Raw genomic sequence first — 14,845 nt, 5'->3', positions numbered from 1 at the left:
AGCCGTTGGAGTTTGATGTCTTGCCGTGTCTGGGATCTCGTCATTCAAACACAGGGCTGGAACCTTATTAATGGATCCGTCAGCATGCTTACTATGCTATAGCTGACCTAATTGTCGGGTGATGATCCCGTCCGCTAGCTATAAATGGTTCCATTCATTGGTTTGCATAGTGGCTACCTTGTATCATATAAACATAAAGAGTATGTAAAAGACCATTATTGTGTGAAAATATTCTATATTAATCATATTACTCCTATAGTCATTTCTTTGCACCTTGATGTTTAACATTAGGGAATAAAAATACATAAATAAATATAAGGATAAATGAAAATAATAAATAGATATAAAAATAGGCGTATAGCATTGGGGAAAAAAATAAAAAAAAATATATATATATAATTAGTACTACTGTATTTCTGTTTTTTAATATTTCGCATCAATTCATCTGAGAAGACTCGGATGAAATAGTATATTCTTCTCTGCATTTTAAGGTCATAATAAAGGTCAGTTAAATTGACTGCTTCTCAGGGATCCTGCGTATACTAAAATAAATATGTATTTTCTTTACATACTTTTTACTAACAATCTGAATCTGATTTTCAGAGCTAAATAAATTGTAATTATGGAAATAATTGTTTAGTGCTGATAATTCAAAGGAATAGCCAGGTGGTAGGCTGGCTATTCCTTTGAATTAGCAGAACTAAACATTTAATTCCATAATTATATTTCTCTTACGTCCTAGTGGATACTGGGGAAATCTAGATTACCATGGGGTATAGATCGGGTCCACTGGAGCCTGGCACTTTAAGAAATGAATAGTGTGTATTGGCTCCTCCTCTCTATGCCCCTCCTAGCAGTCTCAGTTTAGAAAATGTGCCCAAGGAGCCGGGTGCATTCTGTTTGCTCTCAAGAGAGTTTTCTTCAGAAATTTATTTTAGTTTATTGTTTTCAGGCACACTGGTTGGCAACCAGTCTGCCTGCTTCGTGGGACTTAAGGGGGGGACCGAACCAACTTCCGTAGAGTTCCGTTAGCGGGTCCCCGGTGCATGATGGCGGCATGAGGGATAGTGTTCACCCGGCTCTGGGCCGTGGTGCAAACTGACTACCTAGACTGGCAACAAGTAAACGGGGGCTATATACTCTAATTTTACACACATTATAGGGAGAGTTTGTATAAAAATAATGCAGGGACTGCACGCCATTATGGGGGTGTGGCTTACCGGAGAGCGGGACCAGAAGCCAAATGGCGCCATTTGCTACTGCTGCTGCGGTACAGGCTGCACACGGAGACTGCTCCTCCAAGACCCACTGAATATCCATTGTAAACTGGTACCAGGGGTTATAGTGAGGGGGGAGCGCATAATCAGCGGTTTTACTGTTGTATGGACAATTACACTTAGAGGTCACCCAGCGGGGCGCTGCTCTTAGGGTGGTGTAGTGTGCTGGTTCCCATATCTCTCTGTGTCACTCCATTCAGGGTAGTCTGGGTTAGTGTGCATATCTCCTAATACTGCTGTGTTTTTCATACTAATCTGTGTACTTTCTGCTCAAGCATGTCTGCTAATAAGTCTGTGTGTACTTCCTTCCTCACAAGGTTCACTTATATGTACCCAATGATCAATTCCTTCACAAGGTAGTGATGCACAGGCACCAGAGTGGATGGAATCATTTAAAACTATGATTTCCAATATTAATTCAGAGTTAGCTACGGCTAAGCAAGAAAGGCAAGCCCTGAAACACACTATGGGGGTAATTCCAAGTTGATCGCAGCAGGAAATTTTTTAGCAGTTGGGCAAAATCATGTGCACTGCAGGGGGGGGCAGATATAACATGTGCAGAGAGAGATAGATTTGGGTGTGGTGAGTTCAATCTGCAATCTAAATTGCAGTGTAAAAATAAAGCATTCAGTATTTACCATGCACAGAAACAAAATAACCCACCCAAATCTAACTCTCTCTGCAAATGTTATATCTGCCCCCCCCCCCCCCCCCCCCCCCTGCAGTGCACATGGTTTTGCCCAACTGCTAAAAAATTTCCTGCTGCGATCAACTTGGAATTACCCCCTATGGACACATTTATGGTAAATGCTGCCGACCACAGACATGCTCTTCAGCCCCCCCGTTGGTCTCTCACAAACGCACTCTCCCTCACTTATTACAATCTGACTCTGATTCTGAACTACCAGAGCTTGATGAGGGAGAGTCTGAGGTGGATGAGGATGATTCCCTGTCCCCGGGTGTTGAAGCCCTCATTTATGCCATTAGAGAGGTGCTTAATATCCCTAATAAGGAGGAAGAACAGGCAGAGGAATTGTATTTTCATGTGAAGCCAAAGTCCTCTGCTACTTTCCCAGTTTCTAAAGAATTATATTCCCTGGCTAGGGCAGCATGAACTAATCCTGACAAGAAATTTATTACCCCTAAACTGGTGTTAACGTCATTCCCCTGCCCCGTAGAGGATAGGAAAGTCTGAGAAACCCCGCCAACAGTGGATACCTCTGTGTCCAGGCTGTCACGTAAGATAGTTTTACCTGTACCTGGGGCTGTTTCCCTTAAAGACTCAGCTGATCGCAAAATTGAAACCACTCTTAAATCAATTTACACTGCAGCAGGTGTAGCCCAACGCCCTACAATAGTGTGCGGCTGGATTTCCAGGGCCATGGTAAAATGGTCTGATTAAATTTTGAAAGGGTTACTCACACTACCTCAGGAAGAGATAGTTACATTACTACAACACACCCAGCATGCTGTTAACTTTATGAGTGAGACCGTTAAGGAACTTAGTGTCATTAATGACCATACCACTGCTATGGCAGTATCGGCTCGTAGAGCCCTGTGGCTGCGTTAATGGTCAGCGGATGCTGATTCCAAAAAAGGAGTTGAAAACCTTCCTTTTACAGGTGATGCCTTGTTTGGGGAAGAACTGAACAAGTGGATATCTCAGGCAACTGCAGGTAAATCTACATATATGCCGTCTGCTCTGCCACCTGCAAGGCGTCCCTATCCTGGACCCTTCCTGCAGTCCTTTCGGGTTGCCAGATTCAGAGGCAGGGCCAGAGGTGCCTCCAATACTGCAGACCAGGCCTCAGGATCCTCTTCCACAAAGCCCTCCGTGTGACGGTTGGCCCTAGCAGCAAGGCGACTTTCAGGTAGGTGCTCGCTTTCAACACTTTGCCCAGGTATGGGCAGTCCTGCCAGGAAATCCCTCCTCTCAGATTCTTCAAGTCAGGCTTACCAGCTTCACAGGAAGCCAGGGTTTCCTTACAGCAGGCAGTGCAAAAGCTGCTTTCTACAGGAGTTACTGTTCCAGTGCTTCCTCAGCTGCACACAAAGGGGTTTTACTCGAGTCTCTTTGTGGTTCCGAAGCCGGACGGCTTGGTAAGACCAATCTTGAATCTCAAATCTCTGAACCCGTATCTTTGGCTGTTCAAATTCAAGATGGAATCTCTAAGAGCAGTGAATCTGGAGGAAGGGGAGTTTCTGGTGTCCATGGATATCAAGGACGCGTACCTGCATATCCCAATTTGGCCCCCTCATCAAGCGTTCCTCAGGTTCGCGATTCTGGACCAGCATTACCAGTTTCAGGCCTTACCCTTCGGTCTCTCCACAGCCCCAAGGGTATTCACAAAGGTTATGGCGGAAATGATGCTACAATTGCGCATGAGGGGTGTCTAAATAATTCCGTATCTGGACGATCTCCTGATAAAGGCGGTGTCCAGGGAACAGCTTCTGCACAGCATCGATTTGACTACTCGTTTGCTTATGGCGCATGGATGGATACTGAACTTCCAAAAATCTCACTTGGAACCATCTCAGAGAATTCAGTTCCTGAGGATGATCCAGGATATGGTGTCTCAGAAGGTTTACCTTCCCAGGGACAAGGCCTTGACTATTCATTCTATGGTCTGGATGGTGCTGAAACCTTGTGTGGTCTCAATTCACCTTTGTATCCGCTTGCTAGGCAAGATGGTGGCCTCCTACAAGGCGATAAAGTACGGCAGGTTCCATGCGCGACCGTTTCAGCTGGATTTGTTGGACAAATGGTCGGGATCTCACCTGCACATGCATCAGCATATAACCCTGTCACCAAAATCAAGGATATCCCTACTATGGTGGATACCAGTTTCCCATCTGATGGGGAGTTGGAGTTTCCACACCCTATCCTGGACGCTGATAACAACGGATGTCAGCCTCCAAGGTTGGGGGGCTGTGACTCAAGGGGCGTAGTCCCAGGGGACGTGGTCTTTTCAGGAATCTGCTCTTCCAATTAACATCCTGGAACTCAGGGCGATTTACAACTCTCTCATACAGACCTCATCCTTTTTCCGGAATCAGGCCATCCAGCTGCAGTCGGACAATGCCACGGCGGTGGCATACATCAACCGACAGGGAAGAATCAGAAGCAGGGCCGCAATGCAAGAGGTGTCAAGAATACTCCTCTGGGCGGAAGCCAACGCAAGAGCCATCTTGGCCGTTTACATTCCAGGAGTGGACAAATGGGAAGTGGACTTCCTAAGCAGGCACGACCTCCATCCGGGGGAATGGGGGCTCCACCCTCAGGTGTTTCAACAACTCGTTCACAGGCGGGTTTGTCCACAGATAGACCTGATGGCTTCTCGTCTCAACAAGAAGCTCCGTCGTTACTGCTCCAGAACGAGGGACCTGCAGGCGGCTGCAGTAGACGCTCTGACGCCGCCGTGGAATTATCACTTCGTTTTCCTGTTTCCTCCGATTCCTCTAATCCCAAGAGTTCTGTAAAGACTCAAAAAGGAAAGGGTTCACGCAATTCTCATTGCCCCGGATTGGCCTCGGCGGGCCTGGTATGCGGACCTCCTGACCCTGTCATTGGAGGATCCCTGGCTTCTGCCGCTTCTCAAGGACCTTTTTCAACAAAGGCCCTTCGTCTATCCAGACCTACAGCAGCTACGTTTCACAGCCTGGAGGTTGAGAGGAAAATTTTAACCAGGAAGAGTCTTTCATCCAAGGAGGATTCCACTATGGTTCAGGCCCGTAAGGTGGTTACCTCCAAACATTACCACCGTATTTGGAAGAAGTATGTTTCTTGGTGTGAGGGTTGAAAATGTTCTCCTGTGGAATTCCATCTGGCCCGGTTTCTACTGTTCCTGCAAGCAGGAGTGGATAAGGCCCTACGATTAGGCTCCATCTAGGTTCAGATCTCAGCTCTCTATCTTCTTTCAGAAACAACTGGCGGTACTTCCTGAAGTACAGACCTTTCTTAAGGGGGTGTTGCACATTCAGCCACCCTCTGTTCCTCCCACTGCTCCATGGGACCTCAATGTGTTTACCTTTCTCCAGTCGGATTGGTTTGAACCCTTGCAGAGGGTTGACTTGAAATTGACGTGAAAGACTGTTATGTTACTGGCCTTGGCTTCGGCCAGGCGTGTGTCGGAATTGGGGGCATTGTCCTGTAAGAGCCCTTACTTGGTGTTTCACAAGGATAGGATGGAATTCAGAACTCGCCCCCACAGTTTTTGCCAAAACTGGTATCGGCCTTTCATGTAAATCAACCTATTGTGGTTCCAGTCTTGTCCGACACTTTAGTTGCTCCAAAGTCCCTGGATGTTGTAAGGGCTTTGAGGATTTACGTCAAAAGGACGGCTCGTCACAGGAAGTCTGACTCGCTTTTCGTCTTTTATGATGCTAAAAAAATTGGTCACCCTGCCTCCATGCAGTCCATTGCTCGTTGGCTCAAACTGACTATTCAACAAGCCTATACTTCGGCTCTGCCACTGCCGAGTTCTATTCAGGCCCACTCCACGAGGTCCGTGGTTTCTTCATGGGCGGCTGCCTGGGGTGTCTCGGCCTTACAGTTGTGCCGGGCAGCTACTTGGTCCGGTGTGAACACCTTTGTTAAGTTCTACAGGTTTGACACCTTGGCCAAAGATGACCTTCAGTTTGGTCAGGCGGTTTTGCAGGGGTCTCAGCACTCTCCCACCCGTTCTGGGAGCTTTGGAACGTCCGCATGGTAATCTAGTATTCCCCAGTATCCACTAGGACGGAAGAGAAAATAAGATTTTAAACCTACCGGTAAATCTTTTTCTCCTAGTCCGTAGAGGATGCTGGGGACTCCGTAAGGACCATGGGGTATAGACAGGCTCCGCAGGAGACATGGGCACTCTAAGACTTTAGAATAGGTGTTCACTGGCTCCTCCCTCTATGCCCTACCTCCAGACCTCAGTTAGGACTGTGCCTAGAGGAGACGGACAGTATGAGGAAAGGATTTTTGTTAATCTAAGGGCGAGATACATACCAGCCCACACCATACATACCGTACAACCTGGCATACACTAAACCAGTTAACAGCATGAACAAAACAGCATCAGCGGGAGACTGATCTCAACTGTAACATAACCCTTATGTAAGCAACAACTATATACAAGCCTTTCAGAAATAGTCCGCACTGGGACGGGCGCCCAGCATCCTCTACGGATTAGGAGAAAAAGATTTACCGGTAGGTTTAAAATCATATTTTCTCTTACGTCCGAGAGGATGCTGGGGACTCCGTAAGGACCATGGGGATTATACCAAAGCTCCAGACCGGGCGGGAGAGTGCGGATGACTCTGCAGCACCGATTGAGCAAACATGAGGTCCTCATTAGCCAGGGTATCAAACTTGTAGAATTTTGCAAAAGTGTTTGAACCCGACCAAGTAGCTGCCCGGCAAAGCTGTAATGCCGAGACGCCTCGGGCAGCCGCCCAAGAAGAGCCCACCTTCCTAGTGGAATGGGCCTTTACCGAATTTGGTAACGGCAATCCAGCCGTAGAATGAGCCTGCTGAATCGTGTTACAGATCCAGCGAGCAATAGGCCGCATACAGGACAAACAGTGCCTCTGTTTTCCTAACTCGAGCCGTCCTGGCTACATAAATTTTTAAGGCCCTGGCTACATCAAGGGACTTGAAATCCTCCAAGACACCCGTAGCCACAGGCACCACAATAGGTTGGTTCATATGAAATGACGAAACCACCTTAGGTAGAAATTGAGGACGAGTTCTCAACTCCGCTCAATCCACATGGAAAATCAGATAGGGGCTCTTGTGAGACAAGGCCGCCAATTCGGACACCCGCCTCGCAGATGCCAAGGCCAACAACATGACCACTTTCCAAGTGAGAAATTTTAATTCAACCGTTTGAAGAGGTTCAAACCAGTGTGACTTAAGGAACTGTAACACCACGTTAAGGTCCCACGGTGCCACTGGGGGCACAAAAGGAGGTTGGATGTGCAGCACTCCCTTTACAAAAGTCTGGACTTCTGGGAGAGAAGCCAATTCCTTCTGAAAGAATATAGATAAGGCCGAAATCTGCACCTTAATGGAGCCTAACTTTAGGCCCATATCCACTCCTGTCTGTAGAAAATGGAGAAAACGACCCAGCTGAAAATCTTCCGTCGGAGCATTCTTGGCTTCACACCAAGACACATTTCCTCCAGATACGGTGATAATGCCTCGCCGTTACCTCCTTCCTAGCTTTGATCAGAGTAGGGATGACTTCCCCCGGAATACCCTTCCTAGCTAGGATTTGGTGTTCAACCGCCATTCCGTCAAACGTAACCGCGGTAAGTCTTGGAACACACAGGGCCCCTGCTGCAACAGGTCCTCCCTGGGAGGAAGAGGCCACGGATCTTCTGCGATCATTTCCTGAAGATCTGAATACCAGGCCCTTCGAGGCCAATATGGAACAATGAGTATTGTCTGCACTCTTGTTCGTCTTATGATTCTCAATATTTTTGAGATGAACGGAAGAGGATGGAACACATATACCGACTGAAAAACCAATGGTGTCACCAGGGCGTCCACCGCTACTGCATGAGGGTCCCTCGACCTGGAACAATACATCCGAAGTTTCTTGTTGAGGCATGACGCCATCATGTCTATTTGAGGAAGTCCCCAACGACTTGTTATCTCTGCGAAAACTTCTTGATGAAGACCCCACTCTCCTGGATGGAGATAGTGTCTGCTGAGGAAGTCTGCTTCCCAGTTGTCCACTCCCGGAATGAAGACAGCTGACAGAGCGCTTACGTAATTTTCCGCCCAGCGAAGAATCCTTGTGGCTTCCGCCATTGCCACTCTGCTCCTTGTCCCACCTTGGCGGTTTACATGCGCCACGGCTGTGACATTGTCTGACTGAATCAGAACGGGTAGGTCGCGAAGAAGATTCTCCGCTTGTTGTAGGCCGTTGTATATGGCCCTTAATTCCAGCACGTTGATGTGTAGACAAACGTCCTGGCTTGACCACAGTCCCTGAAAATTTCTTCCTTGTGTGACTGCTCCCCATCCTCGGAGGCTCGCGTCCATGGTCACTAGAACCCAGTCATGAATGCCGAACCTGCGACCCTCTAGGAGGTGAGCACTCTGGAGCCACCACAGGAGAGACACTCTGGCCCTGGGGGACAGGCTTATTTTCTGATGTATTTGTAGATGGGACCCCGACCACTTGTCCAGAAGGTCCCACTGAAATGTCCTCGCATGGAACCTGCCGAAGGGGATGGCCTCGTAGGCCGCCACCATTTTTCCCAATACTCGAGTGCATTGATGAACTGACACTCTTTTTGGTTTTAGCAGGTCCCTGACCATGTTCTGGAGTTCCTGGGCTTTTTCCGTTGGGAGAAAAACCCTCTTCATTTTCGTGTCCAGAATCATACCCAAAAATTATAGCCGAGTTGTCGGAATCAACTTCGACTGTGGTATATTTAGGATCCAGCCGTGTTGCTGCAGCACTCTCAGGGAGAGCGACACGCTTTTCAGTAATTGATCTCTCGATCTCGCTTTTATCAGGAGATCGTCCAAGTATGGGATAATTGTGACTCCTTGCCTGCGCAGGAGCACCATAATTTCCGCCATTACCTTGGTGAAAATCCTCGGGGCCGTGGAAAGCCCAAACGGCAACGTCTGAAACTGGTAATGACAATCCTGTACAGCGAATCTCAGGTACGCCTGATGAGGGGGATAAATGGGGACATGAAGGTATGCATCCTTTATGTCTAGTGATACCATAAAATCCCCGCCTTCCAGGCTGGAGATCACTGCCCAGAGAGATTCCATCTTGAATTTGAACCTTTTCAAATACAGGTTCAGGGATTTTAGATTCAGAATGGGTCTGACCGAGCCATCCGGCTTCGGGACCACAAACAGGGTTGAATAGTACCCTTTTCCCTGTTGCATTAGGGGAACTTTGATAATCACTTGCTGTTGACACAGCTTTTGAATGGCAGCTGAAACTATTTCCCTCTCTGGGGGAGAAGCTGACAAAGCCGATTTGAAAAATCGGCGAAGAGGCACTTCTTCGAACTCCAGTTTGTAGCCTTGGGATACAATTTTGATCTCCCAAGGATCCAAATCCGACTGAACCCAGACCTGGCTGAAGAGTCGAAGACGTGCCCCCACTGGTGCGGACTCCCTCAGCGGAGCCCCAGCGTCATTCGGTGGATTTTGTAGAGGCTGGGGAGGACTTTTGTTCCTGGGAACTAGCCGTAGCAGGCGTTCTTTTCCCTCTACCTTTACCTCTGGCGATGAAGGACGAGCCCCGACCCTTTTTGAACTTATGCGACCGAAAGGACTGCATCTGATATTGAGGTGTTTTCTTTTGCTGTGGGGGAACATAAGGCAAAAAAGAAGACTTACCCGCGGCAGCCGTGGAAACCAGGTACGCGAGGCCCTCCCCAAATAAAACCTCACCCTTGTAAGGTGAAGTTTCCATATGACTTTTTGAATCGGAATCACCCGTCCATTGGCGGGTCCACAGGGACCGTCTAGCAGAAATTGCCATGGCATTGGCTCTTGAACCCAACAGCCCAATGTCTCTCGCAGCCTCTCTCATATATAACGCTGCGTCTTTAATGTGACCCAAGGTCAACAAAATGCTATCCTTATCTAGGGTGTCAATGTCAGATGACAAGTTATCTGCCCATGCAGCAATTGCGCTACCCATCCATGCCGACGCTACTGCCGGTCTGAGCAAGGCACCCGTATGCGTATAAATTGATTTTAAGGTAGTTTCCTGTCTGCGATCAGCAGGATCCTTGAGGGCTGCCGTGTCTGGAGATGGTAGCGCCACCTTTTTGGACAAGCGCGTTAAAGCCTTGTCCACCGTGGGCGAGGATTCCCACCGTAACCTGTCCTGTGAGGGGAAAGGATACGCCATAATAATTCTCTTGGGAATTTGCAGTTTCTTGTCTGGAGTTTCCCAAGCTTTTTCAAATAACGTGTTCAGCTCATGAGATGGGGGAAACGTTACCTCAGGTTTCTTTTCCTTAAACATGCAGACCCTCGTGTCAGGGACAGGGGGGTCCTCTGTGATATGCAAAACATATTTTATTGCAATAATCATATAATGAATGCTCTTGGCCACCCTTGGGTGTAACCTCGCATCATCATAGTCGACACTGGAGTCAGAATCCGTGTCGGTATCAGTGTCTGCTATCTGGGAAAGGGGACGTTTATGAGACCCCGAAGGGCCTTGTGACACAGTCAAATCCATGGATTGACTCCCAGCTTTTTCCCTGGACTCTGCTTTGTCCAATTTTTTATGTAATAAAGTCACATTTGCATTTAAAACATTCCACATATCCAACCAATCAGGTGTCGGCGGTGCCGACGGAGACACCACAATCATCTGCTCTGCCTCCTCCCTAGACGAGCCTTCCGCTTCAGACATGCCGACACACGTACTGACACCCCCACACACACTGGGATATACAAATATGGGGACAGCCCCCCAATAAGGCCCTTTGCAGAGACAGAGAAAGAGTATGCCAGCACACACCCAGCGCCACTGGACACTGGAACAAAGTCCCAGTCTGTACAGCGCTTTTATAGATATATAATACACTTACTGCGCCAATTAAATGTGCCCCCCTCGTTTTTGCCCTCTGTACTTGTGTTCAGCAGGGGAGAGTCCGAGGAGCAGCTTCTCTGCAGCTTGCTGTGGAGAAAATGGCGCAGGTTAGTGATGGAGGATCAAGCTCCGCCCCCTCAACGTCGGGCTTCGGTCCAGCTCAAATTCTTTATACTGGCGGGGGTTTGTAATATACTGCCTCTGCAGTATCTATTATGCTGGCCAGTGTCCCTTGGGGTTATTATTGCTGCCCAGGGCGCCCCCCCTGCGCCCTGCACCCTTACAGTGCCTTATGTGTGTGTGAGTGTGGGAGCAATGGCGCGCAGCGTGACCACTGCGCGGTACCTCAGTGAAGATCTGAAGTCTTCTGCCGCCTGTGAAGTCTTCTTTCTTCTTATACTCACCCGGCTTCTATCTTCCGGCTCTGTGAGGACGGTGGCACGGCTCCGGGATGAACAGCGAGGAAGACACCTGTGTTCCGACCCTCTGGAGCTAATGGTGTCCAGTAGCCTAAGAAGCAGAGCCTATCAGTTAAGTAGGTCTGCTTCTCTCCCCTCAGTCCCACGATGCAGGGAGCCTGTTGCCAGCAGTGCTCCCTGAAAATAAAAAACCTAACAAAAGCCTTTTCAGAGAGACTCAGTAGAGCTCCCCTGCAGTGCATCCAGTGTCCTCTGGGCACAGGATCTAACTGAGGTCTGGAGGAGGGGCATAGAGGGAGGAGCCAGTGCACACCCATTCTAAAGTCAGTGCCCATGTCTCCTGCGGAGCCCATCTATACCCCATGGTCCTTACGGAGTCCCCAGCATCCTCTAGGACGTAAGAGAAATAGGAATTTAATACCTACCGGTAATTCCTTTTCTCGTAGTCCGTAGTGGATACTGGGCGCCCGCCTCTGTGCTTCGTTTTCCTGCTTACCCGGTTGTAAGTATTATGGTTGGGTTTGCTGTTGCTTCCCTGTTCCATGTTTGATTAGCGTTGCTATCCTTCTATAGTTAACGTTGCTTTCCTCTGTTTTGGTTAGCTCTGCTATCTTATTGTTGTGTGTTGGATCGTTACCTCACCGCTTTATGAGTTATATCCTTCTCTCACAGTATGTCCGTCTCCTCGGGCACAGTTTTCTAGACTGAGTCTGCTAGGAGGGTCATAGAGGGGAGGAGCCAGCACACACTATTAATTTCTTAAAGTGCCAGGCTCCAGTGGACCCGATCTATACCCCATGGTAATCTAATATTCCCCAGTATCCACTACGGACTAAGAGAAAAGGAATTACCGGCAGGTATTAAATTCCTATTTTATTTAGCACTAAAAATAAGATTTCAGACTAGTAGTAAAATGTATACTTAAAAATAATAAGATTTTACTTACCGGTAAATCTATTTCTCGTAGTCCGTAGTGGATGCTGGGGACTCCGTAAGGACCATGGGGATAGACGGGCTCCGCAGGAGACATGGGCACTTTAAGAAAGAATTTAGTTCCTGGTGTGCACTGGCTCCTCCCTCTATGCCCCTCCTCCAGACCTCAGTTAGAGAAACTGTGCCCAGAGGAGATGGACAGTACAAGGAAAGGATTTTGTTAATCCAAGGGCAAGATTCATACCAGCCACACCAATCACACCGTATAACTTGTGATAACTACCCAGTTAACAGTATGAAAACAACATATCATCAGTGCAAGACCGATGCAACTATAACGTAACCCTTATTGAAGCAATAACTATATACAAGTATTGCAGAAGAAGTCCGCACTTGGGACGGGCGCCCAGCATCCTCTACGGACTACAAGAAATAGATTTACCGGTAAGTAAAATCTTATTTTCTCTAACGTCCTAGAGGATGCTGGGGACTCCGTAAGGACCATGGGGATTATACCAAAGCTCCCAAACGGGCGGGAGAGTGCGGATGACTCTGCAGCACCGATTGAGCAAACATGAGATCCTCCTCAGCCAGGGTATCAAACCTATAGAATTTTGCAAAAGTGTTTGAACCCGACCAAGTAGCAGCTCGACACAGCTGTAGTGCCGAGACCCCCCGGGCAGCCGCCAAAGAAAAGCCCACCTTCCTAGTGGAATGGGCCTTGACCGATTTTGGTAACGGCAATCCAGCCGTAGAATGCGCTTGCTGTATCGTGTTACAAATCCAGCGAGCAATAGTTTGCTTTGAAGCAGGGGCACCAAACTTGTTGGATGCATACAGGACAAACAGCGCTTCAGTTTTCCTGACTCTAGCCGTTCTGGCCACGTAAATTTTCAAAGCCCTGACCACATCAAGTAACTCGGAATCCTCCAAGTCACGTGTAGCCACAGGCACCACAATAGGTTGGTTCATATGAAAAGATGATACCACTTTCGGCAGAAATTGCGAACGGGTCCGTAATTCCGCTCTATCCATATGGAAAACCAGATAGGGGCTTTTATGTGACAAAGCCGCTAATTCTGACACACGTCTAGCCGAAGCCAAGGCTAATAACATGACCACCTTCCACGTGAGATATTTTAACTCCGCCGTTTTAAGTGGTTCAAACCAGTGTGACTTTAGGAAACTTAACACCACGTTAAGATCCCAAGGTGCCACCGGAGGCACAAAAGGAGGCTGAATACGCAGCACTCCTTTTACAAACGTCTGAACTTCTGGTAGAGAAGCCAACTCTTTTTGAAAGAAAATGGATAGGGCCGAAATCTGAACCTTAATGGAGCCTAAGTTTTAGGCCCAAATTCACTCCAGTTTGTAGGAAGTGAAGGAAACGGCCCAGATGGAATTCTTCCATAGGAGCATTCCTGGCCTCACATCAAGAAACATATTTTCGCCATACACGGTGATAATGTTAAGATGTCAAGTCCTTCCTAGCCTTTATCAGCATAGGAATGACCTCATCCGGAATGCCTTTTTCCGCTAGGATCCGGCGTTCAACCGCCATGCCGTCAAACGCAGCCGCGGTAAGTCTTGAAACAGACATGGGCCCTGTTGCAACAGGTCCTGCCTTAGAGGAAGAGGCCACGGATTTTCTGTAAGCATTTCCTGCAGATCCGGATCTGTTCCAGATTCCTACCAGATCCTTCGTGGCCAATCTGGAACAATGAGGATTGTTCTCACTCCTCCTTTTTCCTATTATTCTCAACCCTTGGGTATGAGAGGAAGAGGAGGAAATACATAGACTGACTGGAACACCCACGGTGTCACTAGGGCGTCTACCGCTACTGCCTGAGGGTCTCTTGACCAGGCGCAATAACTCTGCAGCTTTTTGTTGAGGCGGGACGCCATACTGTCTATCTGTGGCAGTCCCCACCGAACTGCAATCTGTGCGAAGACTTCCTGATGAAGTCTCCACTCTCCAGGACGTATGTCTGGTGAGGAAGTCTGCTTCCCAGTTGTTCACTTCCGGAATGAACACTGTTGACAGTGCTCTTACATGATTCTCCGCCCAGCGAAGAATTCTGGTGGCTTTCGCCATCGCCACTCTGCTCCTTGTGCCGCCTTGGCGGTTTACATGAGCTACTGCGGTGACGTTGTCTGACTGGATCAGAACCGGTTGGTCGCAAAGAAAGGTCTCCGCTTGACGTAGGGCGTTGTATATGGCCCTTAGTTCCAATATGTTGATGTGAAGACAAGTCTCTTGACTTGACCAAAGACCTTGGAAATTTCCTCCCTGTGTGACTGCTCCCCAGCCTCGGAGGCTCGCGTCCGTGGTCACCAGGATCTAGTCCTGAATGCCGAATCTGCGGCCCTCTAGAAGGTGAGCACTCTGCAGCCACCACAGGAGAGATACCCTGGCCCTGGGGGATAGGGTGATCAACTGATGAATCTGTAGATGTGACCCGGACCACTTGTCCAGTAGGTCCCATTGAAAAGTCCTCGCATGGAACCTGCTGAAGGGAATGTTTTTCCCAGGACTCGAGTGCAGTGATGCACTGACACCTGTCTTGGTTTCAATAGGTCCCTGACTAGAGTCATGAGTTCCTGGGCCTTCTCTATCTGAAGGTAAACCCATTTCTGGTCT

At 48.4% G+C, this 14,845-nt stretch overlaps 1 protein-coding gene across 1 annotated transcript in view; it reads right to left on the bottom strand.

The window, feature by feature from the left end:
• TTLL9 (tubulin tyrosine ligase like 9) overlaps positions 1–14,845 on the bottom strand; it is a 121,479-nt gene that overhangs the window by 52,534 nt on the left and 54,100 nt on the right. The window lies entirely within an intron of this gene.

Source organism: Pseudophryne corroboree, chromosome 3, assembly GCF_028390025.1.
Source record: "Pseudophryne corroboree isolate aPseCor3 chromosome 3, aPseCor3.hap2, whole genome shotgun sequence".
NCBI lineage: Eukaryota > Metazoa > Chordata > Amphibia > Anura > Myobatrachidae > Pseudophryne > Pseudophryne corroboree.
The sequence above is the reverse complement of the archived record's forward strand: the minus strand, read 5'-3'. Positions and strand labels throughout refer to the sequence as shown.